The sequence below is a fragment of the Crocuta crocuta genome, unplaced genomic scaffold, assembly GCF_008692635.1.
Source record: "Crocuta crocuta isolate KB4526 unplaced genomic scaffold, BGI_CrCroc_1.0 scaffold482, whole genome shotgun sequence".
Lineage (NCBI taxonomy): Eukaryota > Metazoa > Chordata > Mammalia > Carnivora > Hyaenidae > Crocuta > Crocuta crocuta.
Window position 1 is genome coordinate 297,526 of NW_027527459.1, and position 16,668 is coordinate 314,193.

Below are 16,668 nucleotides of genomic sequence, written 5' to 3' on the forward strand. Positions count from 1 at the left end.
GGAAAAGACTAATGCCAGCTACTGGTTTTGAGGGGGGAAAACTAAGGTATTTATGAAGAAAAGTGGAAGGATTATGGTCATCTGCTTTGCTGAGATAAGTGGGATTTTTGTGCATAGATGCCTGAAGAGGATTTGTTAAAGTTTTACTGGGTGTTATGATGGAAACTCTCTTTAGAATGTTCTCAGAGAATTCAGTAAAGATGTGTTGGATGTTAGAAATTTGTTCTGTGGCATGAAATATCATATGGTTCCTCAGGCCACAAGTAGACCACATATCAACCAGTATGTTTCTCATTTTCAGTCCTATGTATAAAAATCATCAGTTTACCCCCTTTATTTTCTGGAAATTTCTGCATCAGTTTATGTATTATGTTATAGGTAACTGAAAACCCAAGGTGGTGTAAATTATTTAAAGAATTTATTGGCTAATGGATTTTTAAGTTCAGAAAGACAGAGAGACAGCAGAATTGTCTGATTCAATGTCTCAGTCATGTGAAGCATCTGGTTTCTTTCTGCCTCTCCATCCTGCCATAATCTTAGTATGATGCTAAAGCTGGTTTCCCTTATGAGTGTAATATTGCTGTACTGGCTGAGATTTTAAATCCACATACAGTACCACTCAGGTGAAAAAAAAATATTCCTACTTAAAATTTCAAGGAAGAATGTTGAAATTCATCCTGAATGACCCACTGAGATGACATGCCAAACCCAGAACCAATGATTTGGCCAAGCCAGGATAACGAAACGTTTTAACTGGCTTAAGCTACTCCCAGGGCTAGGCGTTAACTCCCTCCCAGAGTACATCACAGAGAAAGGATGATGAATGAAAATGCTGATACTGTAAGCAAAGGAGAATATGTGCAGATACTAGGTAGACAATTATCAACACCTACTACGGTTACAGCTCCTGCTCAAATTTGTCTAATGTCTTCAACAATGTCATATAATTTGCAAATTTATCAATTAATTTCTCATTATTTAATTTCTGTAATCAAAAGGAGATACTTAGTTATTCTTCTTTAAGCCCATACATGACTAAGTATTTTAACTTTTTAAAAAAATCATGAAGGCAATATATGACAGTGAATTTTCTTAAGGTCAGAAACCTGAATTAAATTCATAGATCTATATTTTCTTAACTTGGTAAGCTTGAGTGACTCACTAAACCTCTCTGATTCACAAATTTCTCATTTGTGCATCATAAAGATCATCACAATTGTTTTTCTTCAGAGCAGAGACCTATCAACACCTTGCTACCGACACCTAATAATAGAAGGTGACATTTGGCGTAGAAGTGAAGAGCTAGAAGCCTATGTGATGAAGTTTTCATCAAAATGTATTCTATTTCCCCAGTGTTAGAAGAGGATACTATTCTCCATTTTTCCTATTTCCATGTGGTGAGATTACCACAAAAGTAATTCTTCTGTCCCCTTTCCTGTGTCACTTCTTTTACTACTCCACATGGATAGGGAGAGTTTTACATGTTTTTTGGGCAACAGCCATTTATCTTTTTTTGATTGTGAAGAATTAATCTACTAAAGCCTTACCAAATCAACTCCATGTATCAGTGAAAATGTAGAGTAGGAAACTCTACGGGCCTACTCTTCTACAGAAACAGTGAAAATGAGCAAAAGAATGTGGAATTCAGGAAAGTAATTAAAGGTTACAGCAACCCAGCAAATCTTGAATCAAGAAAAAAAGATGGTAGGAGAGCATTGTGACTTTTTAACATACCCTCACCCCACACCCTTTTCCAGTTTGACGATGGTCCTGAAGATAGCATCCCAAATTCCCAGTGTGTGTCTCTGGTTCTGGAAGGAACAGAGTAGACCTTGCTATAATTGTGTTTTTCTGTTTTGACCTGTCTGAGGGGTCCCTGAAGGACTGATGCAAGACACTTGCCTTTGTTTTGTCTGATTCAGAACTTTCTCAGGGTGGAAAAGTAGCAAAGGGTATTCCTTAAAAACTTTGAAGGGCAAAAGAACGAGCTACTGCTACTTCCCACCTAAAAGAATAGTCATCAAGAATTATCACCTTCTTGAGAGATAAAAACCTTTCCAAATAAACAGAAATTGAAAGAATTTGTCACCACGAAGCCNCACCTTCTTAATGTTTCTTTTGCCCAGGTTTCTTCCTTTCCTACAGTTTTCCAATACTATAGAAACTGTCAAAGAGATTCCTGAGAATGGTCATTTGGCTACATAAGCAAATGAAATAGGAAGCCTCTAATACGTTTCATTGTGGCATCTTATCTCATTTTTATTCCATGGAGACCTGGGGCAAAATATTACAGTTGGGGCAAAAATCAGACACACAGCCTGTTAAGAAAACCTGGAGAGAGATACTTTGGGGGATACCTTTTGAAAACCTTTTACATATACTAGGGAATCTAGAAAGCCAAATGCATAGCCAGGACAAGATGGAAGTTGGGAAATGACCTGATAAGAGCCTGTGCTTTCAACTCAGTGAAACCAGTAAGTAAAGGCTAAAAGCATTGGTATAAATGACCTGGAAAAGCTTTGGAGGGCCCAACACAGAACCTGCAAAGACTCTGAGCATTTCTTTCCCTTCCTTGCCTTGCCTTGCTTTCCCTCTCTTCCCTTCCCTGCCCTGTCCTGCTCCTCCTTCCCTTCTACTTCTTTCTCTTCCTCCTTCCCTCTCATAGACCACTCATAGTTGAATCATGTTTCTTGCCCATTTTGCCAATGTCTGCCTTTTAATTGGAGTTTTAATTCATATTCATATAATGAAATTATTGATGAGTGAGGATTTACATCTGCCATTTTGCTGTTAGTTTTCTGCTAGTTTTAGATACTCTTTTATTTCTCTTCTATTATTGCCACTTTTGTAATAGATATTTTCTAGTGTGCCGTTTTAATTCCCATGTTGTTTCTTATACATATACGTACAATTTACATAGGCATATGTATGTTATAATACAATTTTATAAAAGTTTATATATACAAGTTTATATATCTTAATTCCTTCCTTAGTGGTTACCCTGGGGATTATAATTACCATCTCAATAATACCAACTTACTTCAGATTAATACCAACTTAGTATTAATTGTATATAAAAACTTTAAACTGGAAAACAGATTCCTAACTATAGAGAACAAACAGATGGTTAGCAGAGGGGAAGTAGGTGGGAGAATGGGTGAAATAGATGAAAGGAATTAGGAGTGCACTTGTCTTGATGAGCACTGAGTAATGTATGGAACTGTTGGATTACTATAGTGTACATCTGAAACTAATATAGAACAGTATTAACTACCCTGGAATTAAAAGTTTAAAAAAAGAAAGAAAAAACTTTACTTCTATCCTTTGTGCTGTTACTGTCATACAACTTATATCTTTATGCACTGTTTGCCCATCAATACAGATCTATAATTGTTGCTTTATGTAGCTGTGTTTTAAATTCTAAGAAAAAAGAATTCTCAAAAATGCATTATTCTATAATTCATATTTACCCATATGGTGATCTTTATTTCTTGAGTAGATTTTACTCACTCGTGCCCTTTCATTTCAGCCTGAAGAATTTAGTATTTCTCATAGGGTAGGCTAGATTTTCTAGCCACAAACTCAGGTTTGTTCATCTGAGAATGTCTTAATTTCCCTTTTACTTTTGAAGGATAGTTTTGCTGAGCATAAAACTCCTGGTTAGTCTTTTCCTTTGAGCTCTTTGAAAGTATATCATCCCACTGTCTTTTGGCCTACATGGGTTATGATGAGAAATCAGCTATTAATATATTGAGCGTCCTTGCTATGGAATGAATTCTTTATCTCTTCATGCTATCAAGATTCTCTGTATTTGTTCTTTTAACAATGAGTGTGATGTGTGTGTAGGTATGGATCTCTTTGAGTTTATTCTTTTGTAACTTCATTGAGCTTTTTGGATGTATAGATTAAGTACATTTGGGAAGGTTTCATCCATTTTTTCTTCAAATATTTTTTCCCCTTTCATTCTCTCATCTCTATTTGGACTTACATTATGGCTATGTTGTTATACTTTACAGTGTCTCAAAGGTCACTTAGGCCCTATTCATCTTTATTCATTCTTATTTCTTTCTGTTCTTCAGACAAGACAATCTCAGCTGACTTATCTCAGCTTTTCTGATGGTTCTGTCTTTTCAAATCTGCTAAGCTTCTCTAGTGAATATTTTATTTCAGCTATTGTTACTTTTCAACTCTGAAAAACTCTATCAGGTTATTGTTTTCCTTATTTATATCTGCCTCATGGTAGTCTCTATTTGGTGAGACATTGTTCTCACATTTTCCTTTAGTTCTTTAAACATGACTTCCTGTAATTCTTTGAGCATATTTAAAATTGTTGATTTAAAGTGTTTGTATAACAATCCTAAGATCTGGAACAAATTCTATTGACTGTTTTCTTCCCCTGTGTATAGACCATTCTTTCTTGTTTCTTTGCATATCTTGTGATGTTCTGTTGAAAACTGGACACTTTGAATATTGTAATATGGCAACTCTAGATGTTAGACTGTCTCTTCCTGAGGGTTTTGGTTTTATGGCTGTTTTGTTGTTGTTTATTTTCTTCTAACTTTTATGAACTAATTCTGTAAATTATGTGTTCTTTGTCATATGTAGTTGCTGATACTTCTGCTTAGTTAGCTAAGCGGTCAAATAATGATTGTATAAAAATTTCCTCAAAAGCCTGGAACTAATAATATGTCTCCCAGACTTTGCCATGTACATATTTGGGCTTTTTTTTTTTTTTTACATTTATTTGTTTTTGAGAGACAGAGACAGACAGAGAACAAGTGGGAGAGTGGCAGACACAGAATCCAAAGCAGGCTCCAGGCTCTGAGCTGTCAGCAGAGAGCCTGACGCAGGGCTCAAACTCATAAACTGAGAGATCAAGACCTGAGCCGGAGTCAGATGCTTAACAAACTGAGCCACCCAGGTGCCCCTGGACTTATTTTCAATACACACCCAGGCGGTTTACAATTTCACCTTTGTCTTCACTTCTTGCTTATTCAAAGCCCCACGATTAGCCAGAGGTGAGAGCTTAGACCCTTTTTGGTTTTGTCATAGGCATGTTTACAGCCCTACACATGCTTGTGACCTTCTAGACTCCCAGGAATATGTTGGGGATTTTTTAAAGATTCTTATAAACATCTCATTTCCCAGCTTTTCCTTTTAAGCTTTTTGATAGGGTATTGTTTGACCCAGCTGGCATCCACTGCCTCAGGAAACCATGGTGTTCATTAATTGCTTCTGATTGTTTTCCACAAACATGCCTGGGTAAAAGACTGTTTTTATTGGGAGAGGTCTGCGTCAGGTCATATAAAGTCAGCCTTGTGAGTGGAATCTTCCAGGGAATCTCCAGACAATTGAAGTAATGTTAATATTTTGGAATTGAGGTTCTGGAGAAGCTGCAATCCTATTCTGTTCCCTCAAGGGGCAACTAAGCTGCTAGTTTTCACTGTGATTGCAAGCCATTTGTCTTCAATGAGTTGGAGAGAATGGGATGGGAATAGGGCACAATAAAATGCCACAAAGCATGTTGTTCTTGTGGAGATTAAGCCATTTCCTGTGTAAGTGCCCCCTGGATTACTGCACACCTTTGGTTAATCCTCAGAGTTTAGCAAAAGTTGATTCTGACAATGTTTGTCAGTGCTCTTATTGATTTTATAGAAGAGAGAATTTTTGGAGGTCATCACTCCACTACCTTTGCCGACATCAAAGAAGATTTAGATATTAGAAACCCCTATATCCTTGATGGAGATCTATGCAGCTTCTGTAAAGCCCCACTCATTTTTTGCATTCATTGTGACTTCAGGCCCTGTAGTCCTTTGTAAGTATTCTTATTATGTCAGCTAGCAAAGCTAGAAGTACTAGCTTACTTTCTTTACTATTTATTATATGCCTTGTTAACTGAAAAGCTAACAAATAGATGTAGCTAAAGAAAGAAAGATGGGTGATGAAAGTAAAGTAACAAATTGCTGAGTACCTCTTGATCCTACAGAAGTTTGTACATCTGTATATTTTCATGCTTCCAAAAGCACTTGCTGCCAATCGACATCCATCATAAAAGTTACCAGAGGAAGGTAAGAAACAATCCACATGGACATTGTTGGTAACAGAGAATGATAGATCTATTGGCAAAATAATTTTGCTAAGAGAGAGAATATAGTCGATGGTATTGTAATAGCATTGTATAGTGACAGATGGTAGCTACACTTGTGATGAGCACAGCATAATGTATAAACTTGTTGAATCACTATGCTGTACATTTAAAACTAATGTAACATTGTGTGTCAACTATATTCAGATTTTTTTAAAAAATGACTTTGCTAGCTCTCCCTTTAAACATTCCTGATGATTAGCAACATTCACGTGTGCTTCCTTTCTCTGAGCTTCTTCTGCCGAGTGGTATAACTTTGAACATGCTGTTAGCAGGTGATCTGCAGCTACTCAAGGACTCACAATCTTAGCAAGCAAATGTACGATATAATACTCTTGGCCACTCATTTTCTTTCTCCCTCCCTTCCTTCCTGTTTCCTCCCTTCCTCCCTCCCTCTCTTCCCTACTTCCTTTCTTCCATCCTTCCTTCCTGTCTATCTTTCCCAAGTTCTTGGATGATAGCTGAGAAGCTGCAATGATATTGAATAAGCTAAACATCTCCACTCCACGAATAGAAGTAATCTTAAAATGCCCATGATGATATATTACCACCAAATGGTGCTTGAACTAAACCTCCTAGTTCACTCCCTACTCAGAAAGAGTGGTGGGAAGATTATGTTAATAAGGATGTATTTCAGTAGTCACCTATTAAATATTTCTGCCTACAGCTACAGGGAATTTTACAGGGCGATGTTTATAACAGTTAACAAGTGACAATTTCATCCCAGGTGGTCCCGATTAACAAGACTAATCTGGGCAATCATTTGCTCATATTTAATAAAATGTCAACCATTATTCATACCATTTGAAAGCCATGAGTAAGTGATAATGTCACACATTACAGAGGGAGGACCCATACCCCAGGAAAACTTTCTCATCAATGCATATCATGAAGGATTTAACTTGATCTTAGAAATTATTTTCCTTCTTATTTGAAATACAAACAGAAATTGGCTTGGTCTTTGCTTGGAAATATTAGATGCTGTTTGGCTCATAACTCATTTAACTAATGACTCTGTTATTTTTCAATATGCTCATATGGAGGGTGAAACAGGAAAGTTAATGTTGGCAAGTTAATAGAGTCAAATGATTTTAATTGACAGCATGGACACCCTGGAAGTAAACTATCTGGAGCTGACTGTACTTGGAATGTCCTTATACAAAGCTACTACTTTGAATAGCTCTTGATTTTCTCTTTAAATGAGAAAGAGTTCGAGAAGGGGCTCGAGGAGATTGGAAGAGAAATGTGTGTTGACAGATGGGCGAGCCTTCCAGCGCTCTGCTGCCAGGTAAAATGAGTCCACTGGAGTTGCGATCCGTTTCTTCCACAGCTGCGAGGCGGCTGGAGGCACATTTCACTACTTGTTAGTGCAGACCCAGTCCATTTGCAAACTGTCACGGGAAATAACAATTTGACGTTTAATAATTCATTCATTGCTAAAGCCAATATTTTGGGATGGTATGTGAGGCATCCCACATTTAATAGCGAGATCTTGAGCTATTGCTTGGCAAGGTCATAACAACTTACTAGTTTTTGAGGCATGGAATTTAATAGTACAAAAACAAAAAGGGTGGCGTTTTATATACACATAACAACACATGGGAAATGTTGCCCTTTTAGTTTGGCAAAAGGTAAAAATTTCATTTTAAAATTTAGCAATGTGTTAGTGAAAATACACGGAGTTTACAGGATACTCCTTTCTGGTAGAGCATACTTGTAGGAAGGGTTAAACTGACTCATGCAATGAAGATGGGAAGAGAGGGAGGTGGAATTTAAATATTCACTTTGCTAAGAACTTTATGTGTTTTATATCATTTAATCCTCAAAACAAACACCCATTTCACAGGTAAAGAAAATGAGGTGATAAAAACACTAATTTAGTTGCAAAAGATAACTAATTAGTGAATTAACTGTATTTAAAGGTGAGGTTGTCTAATTCCAAAGCCTATATAACTTCTATTATATTATACTATTCCTCAAACATTGTAGTCTTATATTATCAAAGATTAATGGTCATTGGGAAGGTTTTGATGGTTAAAAAAAGAGTAACTTTTAAAAAGGATGAAAGAGAAGAATATTACCTCAATGCCTGGAGAAGTGCTAAAAATCTACCCTTATGAATTTTTTTTCTTTTAATGCTTTATAACCAGTCAACAAGAAAAAAAAAAAGAAAAGAAAGAAACCCTGAAGAACACACTAGGTGGGCCAAAATTCTCCAAATTTTGGTCCATATGACATTAATACTGAAGGATTTTTAAAGGATTATTATCTAACAAAAGGGTTAAATTAGTTTGGCAAGATGCTGGATGAAACAAAGCTAAACAGATTTCTTCTATGTTGAACTTTTCCAAGCTTTTAATGTGTTAAAATGCATGGCAAAGTTCCAAGAGGTACTATGGAAACACAGGTTTCCTAAACGTATCATTCCACAGGAACTTTAGCAAATTTGTTCCAAAGAATACCAGCTTGAGAAATACCTGTCTGTGTTGTTTCAGTGACTGACACCTAGGGTGAAGGAAGAGAAGCAGGCTTGCTAATGAAAAGAGTGCTTTTCTCAAGCAAGTGCTTGAGCCCCTGAGAGCCAAGGAGATGTCTCCAAAATGGAGGAGCTTAGGGAAGCTAGAGCTTCCTCTGACAAACTATCTTTATAATTTTGTATAGGGTTGGCTGTACTTGAAGAAATACCAAGGAAGCAGTACTTTTGAGGTCTGATCATCTGGCATATAGTTTTATTTTTCTAGACTAATATATATGACTAGTTGCAAACTGGGGTAATGAATCTGTTTCCATGGCCACATCAGTGGTCACTTCAGTGTGATCAGTGACAATTCAACAGCAACTTTCCCCATTGGTTCAGCACATGACAACAGCTCTCAATAACCAAATGCAGGTGGCCAACCCATAGAGGATGCTGTTGGAATTATGCCAACCTAGACCAAATTGAATGAGTAGAGCTGCCATCCATTTACCAGTATGAGTCTTATGTACAGTTAGAGTAGGTGGTTATTCAAATGTCATGATTTGGGCCATCCTGCCCCCAAATATTTTCTCCTCTATACCTCCAAGGAATCATAGTACCTGGAAATCTTTCACTGAAGATATATTCTTTGGGTTAAGTATTTTTTCCTCAAGACATCCATTTAGAAATGAAAATACCTCCAGAAGAATAACATGAAATTCTGTATCACAATTTATTTAAGAGATACTTTTCTTCTGTGATAAGAAGAATGGGGTCCCATATATGGAAATGGGATAATGGGTTCTTGTAGAACACCAAAGAAAAACTCTAACTACTTCTTCATTTGATCATAGGCGCTAAGCCAAACAAAAAAGGCCTCGCTCAACCCTTTCTTTTTCCTCTTCTCTAATAGCCAGTGACCTCTAGGGCTGTGGATAGAAAATCAGCCATCTTGACATTCTAGTTTCATGACCAGTTAGAAGGAAGCGTAAATCACAGTGTTGATAAAAGCTCTGCTCCAGTTGTCATTTGGAAAGCCTCCCAAATATATATTTGTGGAGAGAATTAAATCCATGGTATAAGTAAGGGCTAAAATATGTGATACTAACTAGAAAGACAACAAGATTGTCCAATGAAGAAAATTGAGTGGAGACTGGAACAATTAGGAAAACCTACTGGAAGAGGGAGGGCTTGAGCTGACTTTTTGAGTCTCCAAACCCAGAATGAGATACAGAAGTTAGAGTTGTTTCATGGGATCAAGCAGAGCTAGCAAATTGGTTTCATCTTGTGCTAATTCCAAAAAATAGATAGTGGCTGCTGCTGCCGGGAGCACTGTTTTGAGAAGGATGCTGAAACTGCTTCCAGGCTTGGCATAAAAGAGTGCCATGATCAATTAAGTGGTATCTGCCATGGGCTAACAAACATCTTATCTGGTTATGGAAGCAAAAGCTCTCCAAGGACAATTTTGAACTGATAGTGTTAAGATCAAACATCTGAACCCCACCTGAGCTGCAATAAATCAATAGAATATATCCTCCACCACTGGGAAATTCTTATCCTCTACATTTACAGAATTTTAAATGGGGAATCTCCATAACCATCATTCAGCATTATGTCTCTTAACAGGTAAGCAGGTGCCACTCGTAACATGGAATATTTTAATGTTCAGTTTAGTGGAGTTTAATGGTTTAAAAAATAATTAACATGGGCTCAGATAAAAAAAATTATGTACGCAGTGAGAATGTTAAAACACAGCCTGCTTAAATGTCTACCTCCATTTGGTGCCAATTTCTGGTTCCACACCAGATGGGCCTACTAATGGCTGTGGTTCTGTGGGTTCTAAGAGGAAATGGAGACAGAGAAGTTCTTAATGCTTCTCCTCACTACCCTCAGCATGGCTCTTCTCATAATTACATCTCAAAAATCAAAGAACTCTAAATCCTTTTCAGTATATCCTTGGTATTTATGAATCTAAGATTATATTTAAATATAGTATGTTGGGTGAGTTTTGCTTTAATCCCCAACAAATTGTCCTGTTTCTCTTTAAGAGAACACTTTGCATTCTGTTGTCATAGCAACAAAATGTGCCAGTGGGCTGAAAAACTGACATTTCCCCCTGATGTTTATTATTCAGGATGCAGACACCATTTCCCCCAACACCTAGATCAGCACTAAAGGGTCTCTCCATTTAAATGGAAATTGACCATAAAAAGATAAAAGACTCCAATTTTACTGGCCGTGAAAGATGTCTGTCTTTGCTATGCCTTTTTAAAAAAATTATTTCTACAGTGCTACTGATTCAATACTTTCCTAAAGAAGATGCTCTTTAAAAGTTGAAGGGACATTTACCGTTCCACCAAAATCTGGGACTTTTCTTATGTACATAATATGTCAAAAGAGAGGGAAAATTGTTCTTACCAAAAGAAAGAAAAACCATGACTAACATTTATACATGTAAATTTACACTTTCAAAGTACTTGCACAAACATCTCAACCAACTCTCTCTTGTGAATACCAGACAGGCTCAAAATGCAATGCCTTCTCAACAGTCTTCAAAACAAGGACACACACAACCAGCCAGCTTCTAGTATAGAAATAAGACATTCACACTTCTTTCCAGAGAATTCATAAAAGGGTGGTTTTCTATGTAGATAGGTCTCTGTGAGACCAGAAAAAGTAGGCTTCTAAGTAGCCTCATCCAACCACTCTTTCCTCAGACAAACTGATCAGCACATGATTCCTTCTTTCCAGAATATGGGTCCAAAGAAGGTAAGATAAATAAACCATCAGCCCATGCTATAGTTGTATGATGTAAAACCTAAAAGCAAATACATTCAGTGAATTTCTCTTTGTTTATTTATATTTTTAGACCTCTTGAGTAAACAAAGAATAATCCTTTTACTTTTCAGTATTTGTGAAATATAAGTAGGTCTGAGAATTTGAACATGAAAGTATATTTACTGAAAGACTAAATAATTGTATGAACTTGAAGAATGTTTTCTTGAAAGCTTTGGAAATGTTTTCCAAGGTTAACCCCAACTCCAAGTCATTACAATTTCGAAGCAGTTTCACATCAGTAGAGTGATCCTACAAATAGTCAAAAGGCTGTGAGTAGAAAATAGAAATTACCCTCATTTCTCCTCATTCCAAATTCCTTGGTGTACATTCCTGCCTCAATAAGTAGAGATCAAAAGAAGTGATTGCTTTTTCTTTTGTTCTTTTCTTGTTGTTGATGGTCATGTAAGACCTTAAGTTTTATCCTGGAAACATCAGTGATTACAGTGGCAAGATGATGTGGCAATATAGTTAGATGCTCAAGCAATAAAATTAGACACACCTTGTTTTGAGTTCTTGCTATGCCACTCACTAGCTTTGTGATCCTGGGAAGATAAACTTAACCTGTCTGCGCCTTAGTTTTCTCACCAGTGGAGTATGTATCTTCTATTAGTGTTCATTTCATTTGTTCTTTTGAACACTAAATAATATAACTGATATTAAGTGTTTAGCCCAATATCTGCCATACAGTAAATGTTTATTGAATGTCAGGTAATTGTATTAATATAAGAACAGGAGCTAAGCATGGATTTCCCCTGGAATGTCATTTCAACCAAGTCCTTGATACGAAGTTATTTATTGATATTTGCCTCTTTGATTTCCTCAAAAAAGAGGGATGGAGAGGCCATTACAAGGCACCCAAATCATTAAATCTGTCAGTGAATGATGTTCACCACAGCTCCAAAAGCTTCATAGAACCAAAATAGGAGAGTGCTTAAGAGTCACTTAGTTAGAAACTTTCAGATATATGTAGTAATCTTGATGTTAAAAGTCAGTAGTAAAGAATTCTATATTCAAGCAGCCTTTTCTCGGATCTCATTGGAAACCCTCTGGCTAATATTTAAAAGAATATCCTCTTTATTCTTTGATGATGAAGAATCACTGATCTCCATGATTGTTTTAATAATCTTTAACAGAGCCAGAATTTAATAAAAAATTATGGGTATCAGGTTTGGAAATGGTACATATTTGCTAGTCTGAAGAATTCATTGTAAAGACTGGGGAAAAAACTATGTCATGAGAATTAACATCCCCAAGGTCATACAGTTTAGTGAATGGTGGACTCAGATTGAACATAAGCCTCCTGGCCCCCAATCCATTCCATGAAGCACTAGCTCTGTGGTAGACATCACTAGTTGTCTTAATGTGGATAATCCTGATAGAAGAGCCTGGAGCAAGAACATGGATACAGCTACCTTAGGTGGGAAGTGATCCTAAGTAATGTAAGTAAGACAGAGAAGGGAGAGAAGCCAATAAAGTGTATGCTATTGAGTTTGTTACCCTATGATCAAGATGGACTCAATCCCTTTGGAGACCTTTAAAGAAGTCATTTAGAAAGTACCTCAGAAATTTCACTCTGAAGGATTGGATGGTTGGAACTTGTGTCCACTGACCTCCTTTCCTCCGCTTGTTAAGGGTTATCCTCAAGCACTTTAACTTCATCACCTTCCCAGGCTATACCTTTCTGTGAGTTGAGTAGCCTTCCAGCATTTTGGAGATAGCTCTGAGGTGCAAAAGTAGAGAGGCTCTATAGAGGGCTTGGGGTGAGATAAACTGTCTATTATAGCTGTGCTGAAATCAGATGGGCTGTGAGAATGTTACATGGGACAATGCATGTGTTTGCTATCCTACTGTTCACCACAATCTTATCTTCTCTTTCTGAATAGAGAAGGGGAAGACTGCATTTCTCAGCTTTTATGTAATAGGGTAGAGCCATGTGAAAATAAAATATGAGCAATAATACCCTATGACTTCTGGTCTGAAGCAATTAAAAGTCATGTGTAATTCTCCAGTACCTCTTCTTCTCTGCCTTGGCACTCATGAAGGAGGCCTTGAGAAGGCAAGGCCAAAAGACCAATCACCTGAATTGCAGAGTCATCATATGGGGGACAAATACCTTTACAAGTCATCTAGGATCCATAGTGGACTCTGTCTAAACAAGAAATAAACTTTTGTTATGTTAAGCCACTGATATTTGTGATCTTGTTTGTTACTGCAATGTACTTAGCCTATCCTGACTAATATAGGCTCTCCCCTCTGCAAGTCATATATCTTAAGGTATTTCTGAAGTTGTAAGAATGTGCCATTGTGAAACATCTCATGTTATCTCAACTATTCTCCATGATGATCATCAGTATATTTTTCCAGAGATTGGTCAAGATTAGGGCTGAAATCTGTGACCACAGTAGAAAGTAAATCTTATGTGGAGATATGTATTCTTGATCTCATTATCATCATACTCTAATCATTAAGATATTCAGCCTCAGTCAAACTGTAGATTGAGTGATGAAACTGCTCTGCTGTGGTTGGAATAGTTGCACCCAATGCCAGTACTGCAATACAATAATAAAGAAAATGATTCCATCACTGGTTCATTCATCTATCCATTAAAAACCTCTGCTTTTTTGATATCATGATNTTTAATGTTTACTTGTGTATTTGGAGAGAGAGTGAGAGTGGGCTCAGGGCAGAGAGAGGGGGAGAGAGAGGAAAACAGAAAGAGAGGGAGAGAGAGAATATCAAGCAAGTTCCACGCCATTGGCGCAGAGCCAGGCATGGGGCTTGATGTCACGAACTGTAAGATCATGACCTGAGCCAAAATCAGGAGTCAGACACTTAACTGACAGCCACCCAGGTGCCCCTAGGCTATGCCCTTTTAAAACCACTTCCCTCATGAGAACATTTAGAACATCTTTATTAGCCAAGATTCAAGATGTTCAAAGACAACATCTTGAATCTTGTAATAAAGACTTGTAATAAAGACACTGTTAGTCAGATTACAGAGACACTATAGTTATTACCCCACTGAGTTCCTTTACAGCATTCTCCTTATTCCTTCTATTGAGAGAAAACACATGTCCAAGCATTGAGAGCCATGCCTTCAAGGCTTTCTGGAGATGTACTCATAGCAGAGAAGCACATCTCTCAATCATCTGGTTTGGATTCATTTCCTTGTAACACCTATGTATTTACATGGCCTTTGCCAACTCAGTCTTGATGGTTTCTGTTCCTACTGAGGTATATGACTCTGACCAAACCCCTGAATTTACTTTTTCTTCCTAGGCCAGGTTTTGGTTATCTGTCTCTCTCAGGCCTGTTCTTTACTTTTCTACTTCTACTCAGCACTGACATCAATGCAGCAAATTATCCTAATGAGACAGAGATAAGATACTCATTGAGCATTTTACTTCCATCAGGGCATCTGGAGGCTTCTCAGATGCTTGGATATTACACCCTGTCCCAGCAGTATTTGTGCATGAGGCAGTTTTGGTAAAGAAAATCCAATGCACGTTTGCAAATGTCATGTAAAAGTATCTCAGAGTTCCAAACTGGAAGATGACTGTGCCAGCATGCATTTCTTTTTTCTCCCATTTACTCCCAGGAGTAAACTGGCCCATTTATCATATAGCCCTTTACCTGCATGAGCATGACCATTCCCATTGGGCAAAGCAAAGGAAGGGTGTTCAATGCTCAAATTTCCTTCAAAATGACTCAGCATATTTGGGCATAATATTGGTATTTAAGTCAAGTTCTTTCTTATGCTATAATTAAATTAACTTTAATTAGCTTCTCTTCTACCCCATCCTCAATGCTTCATATAATTGCTGTGCTTTGAGTTTCCATTTTTTCTAAAAATCTGAGTCATCTCATAAAGGAACTACTAACATGGTTGTTAAAATAACGCTGAAAGACACTGCATAATGATAACTGGCAGAGGTCAGGGAAAGAGAGGAGGAGGAATCATGAAGGGTTTTTTTGTTTAATTATAATGCTTTAATTTCTTATTTTATTCACTGGATGTCTAATACGTGTGATACAGTTCTGTAGTCAGTGATATGGGTCATATGAAGAAAATATGGTTCTCCAGAAAAAACTCTGTGTGTGTGTGCGCGCACACGCGTGCGTGCACGCATGTGTGTGTACACACGTTTTGAAATGACGGGAAGGAATTCAGAAAAGTTTCCAAATTTCCATTCAAACTAAGTCTTGAAGAAAAAATAGTATTTCATCTGGTCTAGATAGGACAGTGGTGAAATATTGAAGGCAAAGGGAATAAATAGCACAAAGAAAAGTATCAAGGTGGCAAATGAAAGTAAATACTTCAGGCTGACTGGGGCACATGATCCATGAAGAAGGGTAGTAGTTGGTAAGACTACAAGGGCAGGCTCAGAACCAGATCATAGAATTCTCAGAGTGATGGACTGAAGAATGTTGACTCAATACATTAAGTTATGGCGTGCCACTGAGGACTTTTGAACTGGAAAGTCATATGATGTGACTGTGCTTTAGGATGGTTAGCCTGGCAGCAGAGTGGATTAGAGTTGAAAAGAAATATGTGGAAGCACATCACACACACACACATACACACACACACACGTGTGTGTGTGTGTGTGCCTACCTTTAGCTTATACATATTTAATTATATAAACTCGATGGAAAAAGGAAAATAACATTTTGAAAACATTGTGATATTTTTTGTACACCATTTGACTCAAGAAATGTATACCCTGCAGTGAGCATGAGAGGGGAGCATGAGTAATCTGCTTCCTCGGCAGGTCTCTCAGTTCTTCTGGGCCTCTCATATCATAAGTATCTCACCATGCTAAGCATGATTCTATAATTAAAACATACGCATTTTGTTTTGGTGTAACATTGCTCCTCAACTCGACAATTACTTTATCTAGTGCTCAAAAGAGGAGTGAGCCATTCCAATCCTAAAGCAACTATTGGTTGCACTGGATCATTTGCAACATGATGTCTGTTTCCAAAGTGATGTGTTCTTAAGATCGTTTTCAAGGGTTTGTCTTATGCACTGACGTTTATGCCCTAAGCTCTGTAAAATTTGTGATTCCAGCATCTTGTGATTACTTAAATGATATGTAATGGGGTAATGGGACCCTGAGTGAACCTGATGGTAAAGTAGAAAAAGAGATCAAAATGATTTCTATATCAGAAGTATCATCTATAGTAGTTGTTCAGCTGATCGATAACTTCTAAATTTGAGGCTCAG